The sequence below is a fragment of the Pelophylax lessonae genome (genome assembly GCF_965119305.1).
Source record: "Pelophylax lessonae genome assembly, chromosome: 12".
Classification (NCBI taxonomy): domain Eukaryota; kingdom Metazoa; phylum Chordata; class Amphibia; order Anura; family Ranidae; genus Pelophylax; species Pelophylax lessonae.
Genome location: NC_138779.1, coordinates 10,668,689 through 10,680,467, shown reverse-complemented (window position 1 = coordinate 10,680,467; position 11,779 = coordinate 10,668,689).

Genomic DNA, 11,779 nt, shown 5'->3' with positions numbered 1-11,779 from the left:
CTTCCGTCATCAGGTGTCAGTGGTGCAGGTTTCCAAGGTGGCCACCTGGTCGTCTGTGCACACCTTTACGAAATTTTATAAAGTGGATGTGTTGGCATCTGTGGATGCTTCCTTTGGCCGCAATGTTTTGCAGGCTACTGTCTAGAGGACCTGATCCTCTTTGCAGTTGTATTGTTTTCAGGTGGGCTCCAGTTTTTCTTGGTTGAACTCCATGTTACCTGGTGGCTATGGTTTAGCCTTGGAGAATTTTTTCAGCTGTTCCCATCCCTCATGTTTAACACTTCTTTGGGATGTCCCTATGGTTAAAATCAGGAGCTGTCTGCCAATGAACGATGGAGAAAATGGGATTTTTGTTTTACCGTAAAATCGATTTCGCTGATGTTCATTGACAGACACAGCACCCACCCCTCTGTGGAGCTGGATTTCTTCTGACACTGCTTGTAACAAAATGGAGTGCCTATAGCTGAGAGTGGGAGTATACCACCTTGGACTGCCAATAGGCCTAGTCAAGCTTTTTTTTCTGCCTAGTGTCCTACTCCTGTAGAGGGCAGTATAACCCAATGGTTAAGAAGATCAGGAGCTGTGTCCATTAATGATCAGAAAAATGGATTTTACAGTAAGACAAAAATCCAATTTTTTTTTCATTTTGGCTAAAGTAAGACCTGGTTCACACTAGATGCGGTACCGCACACTTTTAATGTAAACTGATTGTGAAGTGTATGTTAATCAGTTTGCAAAATTGGGATTACATGGGTGCAAACAGAAAGGGTCCTGCATGAGTTTGGTCTGAATGTGATGCAAATTCAGCCATACAGTTAGTGAGAGGGGAATGTACTGATCCTGTGTTTCTGCTACGCAGGAATGTGATCTTTACGTTTCCCTAGTCAAAGCACTTCTCCCCCCCCCACAGTTGGCACTTCCTAGGAACACATTTAACCTTTTGATCACCCCTGATGTTAACCCCTTCCCTGCCAGTGCCATTAGCACAGTGACAGTGCATATTTTTTAGCACTGATTCGTGTCCCTGGTCCCCAAAAAGTGTCAGTCAGTTAGGTGTCCGATTTGTCCACTGCAATATCACAGTAGCTCTAGAAATCACTGATTTGCTGCCTTTGCTAGTAAAATAAATAAATAAAAATATCCCATAGTTTGTAGACTCTATAACTTTGCGCAAATCTATTAATCACTTATTGGGATTTTTTTTTAACCAAAAATATGTAGCGGAATACATATTTACCTAAATTTTATGAAGACATTTTTTATTTTCTACATTTTTTTTTTTTTATTGGATATGTTTAAAAGCAGAAAGTAAAAAAAAAAAAATATATATATATATATATATATATATATATATAATATATATATTTATTTTAAGTTGTCAGTCTTTTTTGTTTATAGCGCAAAAAAAAAAAAAAAATTTGCAGAGGTAATCAAATACCATCAAAAGAAAGCTTTGTGTGGGGGAGGACAAATTTATTTGGTTAGTGTTGCGCAACTGTGCAATTTCCGGCTAACGTAACGCAGAGCTTAAGTGATTAAAGAGAAAAAAAAAAACTTGCATTGCTGCTCACCCAATAAAACAGTATGACCTGTGCAAATGGGGCAAAAATGAATGTTCTTGGGCTATATTCTCTGCAATGTGAATTTGTAAAAACTGCATTATGGTAAATACAGTGCTGAGGAGTATACTCCTTAAAGCAGAGTTCCACCCAAAAGTGGAACTTCTGCACATCTGCTCCCCCCCCCCCTTCGGTGCCGAATTTGGCACCTTTTAGGGGGAGGGGGGAATGGGTACCTGCTTTTGACAGGTACTGTTCCCCCCTCCCCCCCTTCTGGTAGACTACGCCGCCCCTCAGAAGTTCCTTCCCCCCACCACAAAACCAATTAGAATGTGCAGCACGCTTTGCTCATACGCAGTAGGGAACTGGCTGTGAAGCCGATAGCTGGGACACAGCTTTAAAACAAGCACAATCTAGTTGCTATACCCCATTATAACCACTAAATTGCAAGCACTCAGGTTATTGTGTATCCATTTAGATAATATATAGGTAAATCACTTATTCTTAACCGCTTACTGACCGCCGCAAGTACATGTACTGCGGAGGTCAGCCCCGGCCAGGCAAAGTGACCGGCTTGTGAGCCAATAGCGGGCGAGCACGCGCCCGCCCCGTTCACTGAGGAGTCCGTGCGTGTGACCGTCGGACCCGATGTCTGCCGGTCACACTGCGATCGTCGGTAGAGAGGGAGAAAGGCAGGCGGCTAATGTAAACAAGCCGCCTGTCATTCTCCCCTGTGTAAAAATGGAGATCAGACGGTTCTACTATGTAGGACCGTTGATCTCTGTTTTTACAGTAATAGACATGTCCCATCACAGTTAGAAGCACGCCCCTAGGGACACACTTAACCCCTCCCTCTCCAATACAGTTAACCCCTTCCCTGCCAGTGTCATTTTTACAGTAACAGTGCATATGTATAGCACTGATTACTGTAGTAATGTCACTGGTAACCCCAAAAGTGTCAAAAATGTCAGTCAAGGGTCCGATCTGTCCGCCGCAATGTCGCAGTCCCGCAAAAAAAAAAAACGCAGATCGCCGCCATTACTCATTAAAAAAGAAAACACCAAAAATCTTTCCCTTTGTTAGTAAACGCAATAACTTTTGCACAAACAAATCATGAGATTTTTTTTACCAAACATATGTAGCATAAAACAAATTGGCCAAAAATGTAAAAAAAAAAAAATGATTTTTAAATTTTTTTTGGGGAATTTCATATAAATAAAATGTAAAAAATATTTTATTTTTGCAAAATTTACGCTCTTCTTTTGTTTATAGCGTATGATCAAAAAATTGCACAGGTGATCAAATACCACCAAAAGAAAGCTCTGTTTGTGGGGAAAAAAAGGACGTGAAATTCGTTTAGGTACAGTGTCGCACGACCGCGCAATTGTCCGTTAAAGTCACGCTGGTTAACTAAGATGTGATATATATATATATATATGGTATTAGTATGTATACTCATTAAACAGCGTTACCAGAACTGAACCTTTCAATGAGATATAACCGAAGTATCAGATGGCCATGCCTGCACCATGAGACAGATATGGTAATTTCCATCACATATTTTTGCTCCTTGACATACATGATACATGGTGGTTAGAAGAGGTAGTTGCATAATTACACAACCCGTTAATGGTTATTTACCTCAACCAATGGGAAGAAGTTCCACCTTCTGGGTTTGGCTTATGATAATTTTTAAGGCCGTTTTGTCCTATACAGTATATAGGGGAACCCGGACACACACATTCAGACACTCATTCATACTCCATCTTACTTCCCACCCTCATTTTATGCCTGACACTCTGAAAAATTTAAGGGCGCCAGACGCAAGCTCCTCCTTAACCAGCCATCATTTTGGGAAAGGCAGGCATCTTAGGACACTGGTAAGGATCATTTTGAGCCAGCAGCCATTTTGGAGTGGTAATTATGCATTGTTGATTACACTGATTTTTGTTTCTTGCTATGTTATAAATATCGTATGCTCAGGATATTTAGATTACCTTCCCAGCTGTAACAACTATTGTAGATTTTCCTCTAAACTTTATTTTTGTTGTTATAAATTTTCCCATTATTGGTTTAGCGCTATATTAGCGAATTAGTCTCACGTTTTGTATAGTCTACTCTCACTCCAACTGCAAAGGATTGACTGTTGACTACGAAATTCGCAGACAATTTTGTCTGATATATAACTCTTGATATATGGTTTTTACTCCTTCTGGGAAAAAGTAATCCTGTCCTTTGATTTACATTGCGGAGACAAATCGATCCGACTAGTGTTACAATTAAGTTTGTATTTTATGTGAGATTACATTTTTGTGTCACCCATATCTTTTTTTTTTTTTTTTTACCCATATCTAACTATTTCTTGTGAATACAGGCGGATGTCCCTGCGTTACAAACATCCGACTTACAAACGGAGGGAGACAACAGGAAGTGGGGAGAAATCTCCCCCCTAGGAAGGGAAATTCATTCCTGGAAGAGTTCTCATGGGAAAAAGGTGTCTCCACTGAAGCTTTATCACCAATCTAAGTTTCCACAATAACCCAAAATTTTCTAAATATTTGTCATAGGGACAGAAAGTGGGGTAATATCTTCTGAACAGGGGTTCAGACAGCAAAACAAATGTTACAGGGGTGTTAACCCTTCCATATGCCTTTCAAAAAACTTAAAAATTATTATTTTGGACGGAGCTAAACTTAAAAAAATGTACCTGTTCCAACTTACAAACCTACAGTCCCTTATCTTGTTTGCAACCCGGGGACCGCCTGTACATGTTCTGTGAATAAATATACAGGTCCCTTTCAAAAAATGAGCATATTGTGATAAAGTTCATTATTTTCTGTAATGTACTGATAAACATTAGACTTTCATATATTTTAGATTCATTACACACAACTGAAGTAATGAAAGCCTTTTATTGTTTTAATATCGATGATTTTGGCATACAGCTCATGAAAACCCCAAATTCCTATCTCAAAAAATTAGCATATCATGAAAAGGTTCTCTAAACGAGCTATTAACCTAATCATCTGAATCAACTAATTAACTCTAAACACCTGCAAAAGATTCCTGAGGCTTTTAAAAACTCCCAGCCTGGTTCATTACTCAAAACCGCAATCATGGGTAAGACTGCCGACCTGACTGCTGTCCAGAAGGCCATCATTGACACCCTCAAGCAAGAGGGTAAGACACAGAAAGAAATTTCTGAACGAATAGGCTGTTCCCAGAGTGCTGTATCAAGGCACCTCAGTGGGAAGTCTGTGGGAAGGAAAAAGTGTGGCAGAAAACGATGCACAACGAGCAGAGGTGACCGGACCCTGAGGAAGATTGTGGAGAAGGACCGATTCCAGACCTTGGGGGACCTGCAGAAGCAGTGGACTGAGTCTGGAGTAGAAACATCTAGAGCCACCTTGTACAGGCGTGTGCAGGACATGGGCTACAGGTGCCGCATTCCCCAGGTCAAGCCACTTTTGAACCAGAAACAGCGGCAGAAGCGCCTGACCTGGGCTACAGAGAAGCAGCACTGGACTGTTGCTCAGTGGTCCAAAGTACTTTTTTCGGATGAAAGCAAATTTTGCATGTCATTCGGAAATCAAGGTGCCAGAGTCTGGAGGAAGACTGGGGAGAGGGAAATGCCAAAATGCCTGAAGTCCAGTGTCAAGTACCCACACAGTCAGTGATGGTCTGGGGTGCCATGACAGCTGCTGGTGTTGGTCCACTGTGTTTTATCAAGGGCAGGGTCAATGCAGCTAGCTATCAGGAGATTTTGGAGCACTTCATGCTTCAATCTACTGAAAAGCTTTATGGAGATGAAGATTTCATTTTTCAGCACGACCTGGCACCTGCTCACAGTGCCAAAACCACTGGTAAATGGTTTACTGACCATGGTATTACTGTGCTCAATTGGCCTGCCAACTCTCCTGACCTGAACCCCATAGAGAATCTGTGGGATGTTGTGAAGAGAAAGTTGAGAGACGCAAGACCCAACACTCTGGATGAGCTCAAGGCCGCTATCGAAGCATCCTGGGCCTCCATAACACCTCAGCAGTGCCACAGGCTGATCGCCTCCAAGCCACGCCGCATTGAAGCAGTCATTTCTGCAAAAGGATTCCCGACCAAGTATTGAGTGCATAACTGAACATAATTATTTGAAGGTTGACTTTTTTTGTATTAAACACTTTTCTTTTATTGGTCGGATGAAATATGCTAATTTTTTGAGACAGGAATTTGGGGTTTTCATGAGCTGTATGCCAAAATCATCAATATTAAAACAATAAAAGGCTTGCACTACGTCAGTTGTGTGTAATGAATCTAAAATATATGAAAGTCTAATGTTTATCAGTACATTACAGAAAATAATCAACTTTATCACAATATGCTAATTTTTTGAGAGGGACCTGTATATATTCCCTATTTAGTCTGTATTTACTATTGGTATAGGCTGTTAAAAATAAATTAATTGATTAAAAAGAACTCATTATATACCGTTCAGAATTATATTCTCGAACGTATAACGCACAACATATGTGAATGGGTTTGTGCCGTCTTCCAAAATCTGTCTGTTTTGGAGGAACCAGCCTGCAGTGTTCAATACCATAAAAGCACAAAGGCCACTTTGTATTCCTCTCCGTGGCTCGGTAGGCGGACATATTTTATATAAATGTTGTGCTTGTTCCATTTTTATATAAATGGAAGAGGTGACCTTAATTTTATTCACCGACGCCAAATGCAGAGCGATAGGATCCTCGGCCCTGAACACCAGTGACTCCATTTTATTACATATGCATTGCATTACGAGGGACGGCTGCGGGCTTTCTCCAGAACATCGGCGAGGTTAAAACATGCCAGCGCATAGATAAACACAATGAGAGATGTTAGGGAACTCTTCCGGAAGCAATTTAGCCGAAGTCGCCGATTGGAAGAAAATGTTTCAATTTTCCTCTGCCGGCGCTTTGTACGCCTTTGATTTAGAATTATTCAATATCTCGTCTCTATTGCACAGCTAATGAGATTTAGGCTTGAAAGTGGCTGGAATCTGACATTATTTCTTACATTTAGAGAACAGCAACCCCCCCCCCCCCCCCGTGCGGGAAAAGCGACTGGAAGCTGACGATCATAAGAAAACATTTCTAGGAAGAAAGGAGAAATGAAGCTCAGTGACTGCGAGAGGCACTCAGTCCAATTTATTTCCTTTAACTGAGAAAAGACGGCGGGTTGTCTCATTATATGGGGGGGGGGGGGGTTGGCATGGACTGCGGTGATTTGTGTAACATACAAGTAAACCGACAAGGTAAGGAACCCCAAACTTTACAAAGAGCCACATTGTATATCTTACAGATATTCACAAGCCGAAAAACAAATCTGTTTATAAATATAGAATAGTTACATAGTAGTTGAGGTTGAATAAAGACAATAGTCCATCCAGTTCAACCAGTGTAGGTGTGTGTGAACGTATCATTTCCCATACCCCTGAATGTTTTGATCTGTGAGATGTACGTCCAAGAGTCTTTTAAAAGTAGCCATACTCCCCGCAGTTACCACAATCTTACCGCCCTTACTGTAAAAAAACCCACTGCGTAGCCTAAGGTTAAATTGCTTCTCCTCTAATTGCATTGTATGGCCTCGTGTCCTCTTACATTCCTTGCCACTGAATAGTTTTTTCTCTATGCTCTGATCACCGTTGAGGTATTTGTAAATCGCTATCATGTCCCCTCTCAGGCGTCTCTTCTCTAGGGAGAATCAAGAGCTTGTAAACGCTCCTCATAATCAGTTTAGTTGCCCTTCTCTGGACTCTTTCCAGTTCCAACACATCCCTCCTGAGGACTGGAGACCAGAACTACAGAATACTCCAGATGCGGTCGGACCAGAGTTTTATAAAGTGGAAGGATTATAGTCTTATCTCTGAAATACATCCCTTTCTTTATGCATGCTAATATTCTGCTGGCTTTGGCAGCTGCAGCTTGACATTGCATGCTATTGCTTAGTCTATCTTATATGAAGACTCCCAGATCTTTCTCCATTCTTGATTCCCCCAGAGGTCCCCCCCCCCCAACGCGTATTTTGCATTTATGTTTTTAGTCCCCAAGTGCAAAACCTTACACTTCTCCACATTAAACCTCATTTGCCACGTAGTTGCCCACTCTGTTATTTTGTTCAGGTCATTCTGTAAGATTTCTATATCTTGATGCCCTTGCCTATTTTTGTGTCATCTGAAAAAACTGAGATTGAGCTATTTATCCTGTCCTCAATGCTATTTATGAATAAATTGAACAAAATTGGTCCCAGGACTGAGCCTTGGGGGACCCCGCTTACCACTCCAGACCAGTGTGAATACCTGTTATTTATGACCACCCTTTGGACACGCCCATTTAACCAGTTTTCTATCCAAGAACAAACCTCCAATGAATAATAAATGAATGAATGAATGAAGACATCTTACATTTTTGGGAATGTACACGATCTGATTAAAGCGGTGTTCCAGCCCCCCCCCCCCCCCCTCCAAAATTAAAAGGCAGTAGCTACACATACTGTAGCTGCTGACTTTTAATATTAGGACACTTACCTGTCCCGGAGTCATACAATATCGGCACCGCAGCCGATGTGAAGCGCGTTGCACATTCAGAATGGCTCGGCAGCAGGGGAAGGAGGAGGGGACCAAACTTCAGAGGGACAGAGCAAAAGTCCCGCAGCGGACCTTTCACATGGAGCGACCGTGTGAAAGGAGCCTATGTGTTACTATCATTGTGATACACATCTTGCTGTATATATTTTTCATAAATTTGCACTTTATATATTCAGACAAGGCCGTTATTGGCCATCTTTTGCTTCAGCACTTTATATAGTTTAATGGGTGATCGTCACTGATCTTTTTTTATATTCACTTTTATATAAATTGTTTTTAATATACGGAGTCACTCCCATATAGTTTTTCATGAACACTTTTTATATTTCTTTTTTAAGTTTTTTTGTCACATGTTTTTTAGTGGATTTATATATTCTATTAGGTGTTTAAATGTCACACCACTTTTTGGCCACTAGATGGCGTCTTTTATATAGCCAGATGAAATAGAAACACTGCCTTAGAGTCTCACTATAATTATTTATTAAGTTTGTGTCCTATAAATGCTCGCTCCCTTGTTAATACCAGCAGCGGGAGGAGCGATATACTACATGGTTGTTTACTTTCTCTGCTGTCAAGTCATGTGATCTCCGCAGGTGCTCGTCACTATGGTGTTCCGCCGGAAGTGAGCGTCATTTCCTCCGGCATAGGATTGACTGACGCACGTCATGTCACTTCCGTCGGGGATGATGAACATCACTTCCGCCGATACTAGATTGGCTGACTGGCGTCGCTTCCGCCCACTGCGGATTGGTAGACGCCGGTCACCTTAGCCAATTGCAGACATGCGGACACCATATTGGCAGACGAGCGTCGCTTCCGCCCACTGCGGATCGGTAGACGCTCGTCGCTATAGCTAATTGCAGACAGGCTGCTGCGGACCCCATGACCAATAAGCTGAGATTTGGGGGTACTTAGGCGTGTGAGTTGCGTCTGGAGTCACGCCCAGACGAAGTCTATTGAGACGAAACGTTGGCGACTCCAGACGCAACGTCCACACGCCCCTTGCAACTTTCGCCGGCCTTTATTATCTTACTGCCTGGGATAGTCTGCGGGACGCCGCACCTCCATCCCTTGGAATACCAATTGATTTGCCTTTTTATTCTTGCCACATTGTGAGTACCATTTTAAATAAATAAGATTGTATTTTTAAACGGGATCACGCTATGGGCTTCGTTTTCTTTTTCCCTACATATTCATTTATGACTGTTGGAAAATTTAGAGGAAATTCTATCCTGTATTGATCCCTTTACACATCTTGAGAGGTGGTCCATCTGTATTGAACAAGCATCCATGCAATATCAGATCTTCAGTGGTCTTGATTAAAAGCTGGGAGAGGCTGACTCATTAAGTTGAGCAGCCATGGAAATCTGGTAAGCTGCTTTTATTACCCCATCACAGAGGTGTTCCTTTCTTCCACATACCCTTGGTGTCACGGGAAGAATCCCCCCTTGGATTATTGTGCATGCGGATTGATTTGACTTCACACCAGTTTTCTTTGGGACTTATTCATTTGGACACTATTGTTTTCCTTTTTCTCATATACACAGTATTGTGATTATCAGCTGTTTATTCATTTGGACACTATTTATCATTTTTTACTTTTAGCGCTACACTTTTATGTTTTATTAATAACAGGTACCCGTTCCCCCCTCCACCCTGAAAGGTCCTAAATGTGGCACTGGAGGGGGGGGGGGGGAGGGGGAAGCAAATGAGCGAAAGTTCTACTTTTGGGTGAAACTCCGCTTTAAGAAAGAACTTCAGTAATATAAAGCTAATTTCCACTTACATCAGAGCCCACCTCCTGACATTAAAGTCCCCATCAGAATCTTCCCCCTACATCAGAATCCACCCCTTACATCAAGGTCCCATCTGAGTTTCCCCTTACATCAGAGACCACTTCTTACATCAAGGCCGAATCTGAGTCCTCCCTTACCTCAGGGTCCGGATCAGAGTTTCCCTTTACATCAAAGCGTCATCCATTACTTCAGGATCTCCATCAGAGTTTCCCCTTACATCAAAGTCCACCCCTCACATCAAGGCCCCAATCTAAGTCCTCTCTTATATCAGAGTCCACCCCTTACATTAAGGCCACCCTCTAAGTCCTCCTGTACCTCAGGGTCCCCATCAGAGTTTTCCCTTACATCAGAGACCACTCCTTACATCAAGGTCCCCATCAGAGGTTCCCCTTACATCATAGTCCACCTCAGAAAGCAAACCCCTTACATCACAGAACATCTTAGGAGTCCCTCTTTACATCCGTTTTATAAAATGACAATACATAATAAATATATTTAACTTTTTTTTGGGGAAACAGCACAATATCATTCAAAAGAAAAAGAACTTCAGTAAAATAAAGCTAATCCCACCTACATCAGAATCCCCCCCTTACACCAAGGTAACCATCAGAGATCCCTCTTACATCAAGGCCCACTCCTTACATCAAGGTCTTCATCAGAGACCACCCTTACATCAGAGTCTACCCTAACATCAAGGCTGCAATCAGAGCCCCGTTATTTCAGAGTCCATCCCTTACATCAAGGCCACCATCAGAGCCCACCCTTACATCAGAATCCCCCTTAAATCAAGGCCACCATCAGAGTTCCCTCTTACATCAGAGCCCACTCCTTACATCAAGGTCCTCATTAGGGTCCACCCTTACATCAAGGTCCTCATCGGGGTCCACCCTTACATCAAGGCTGCAATCAGAGCCCCATTATATCAGAGTCCATCCCTTACATCAAGGCCACCATCAGAGCCCACCCTTACATCAGAATCCCCCTTAAATCAAGGCCACCATCAGAGTTCCCTCTTACATCAGAGCCCACTCCTTACATCAAGGTCCTCATCAGGGTCCACCCTTACATCAAGGTCCTCATTTGAGCCCAACCTTACATCAGAGTCCACCCTTTACATTAAGGTCCCCATAGCCCCCCTTATATCAGAGTCCATCCCTTACATGAAGGCCATCATCAGAGACCAACCTTAACGAAAAAAATGGTGCTAACCAAAAAGACCTGCGCAAAGGATATTATTTGACACCAGGGACTTCTCATTCAATTAGTGAAATAAATTGTAAATTAATTATAAATTATAATAAATTAACTTCCGGGAATTGCTTCCACACTGCGAGCTGCAATCTGAACGTAAAAACGTGAATAATTGATAGCAAAAGTGAAAACTGCGCTCAGCATTAAAAGTGCTATAGGTGCATTAATAAAAAGTGCTATAGGTGCATCAGTGCATTAGTGATTGTTCACAATCAATAAATATGCAAATACAATGGTATATAAATAAATAAATAAATATTGGCATTGATTGGGCTAAAATAGTCCTTAAAGTGCTCTGTGCGACTGTGCAAATCTAAATCTTCAGCAATCTTGGATTAGATGGGAACCTCCACCACAAACACCTCCACCCAGTGGTCAGATGATATACTCCTTACCAGAATGCGATGACCCCTTAATTACAGGGGGTCAAACCCGGCATATCACTCCACATTGGCTCAAGGTTATCCTCATCGCTGTTATCACCTCAAAGAATTTTGCCCAAATGCTTTGACAAGGTTCCGGATCTCCGGACATTAAGGTGCAAAGAAAGATAA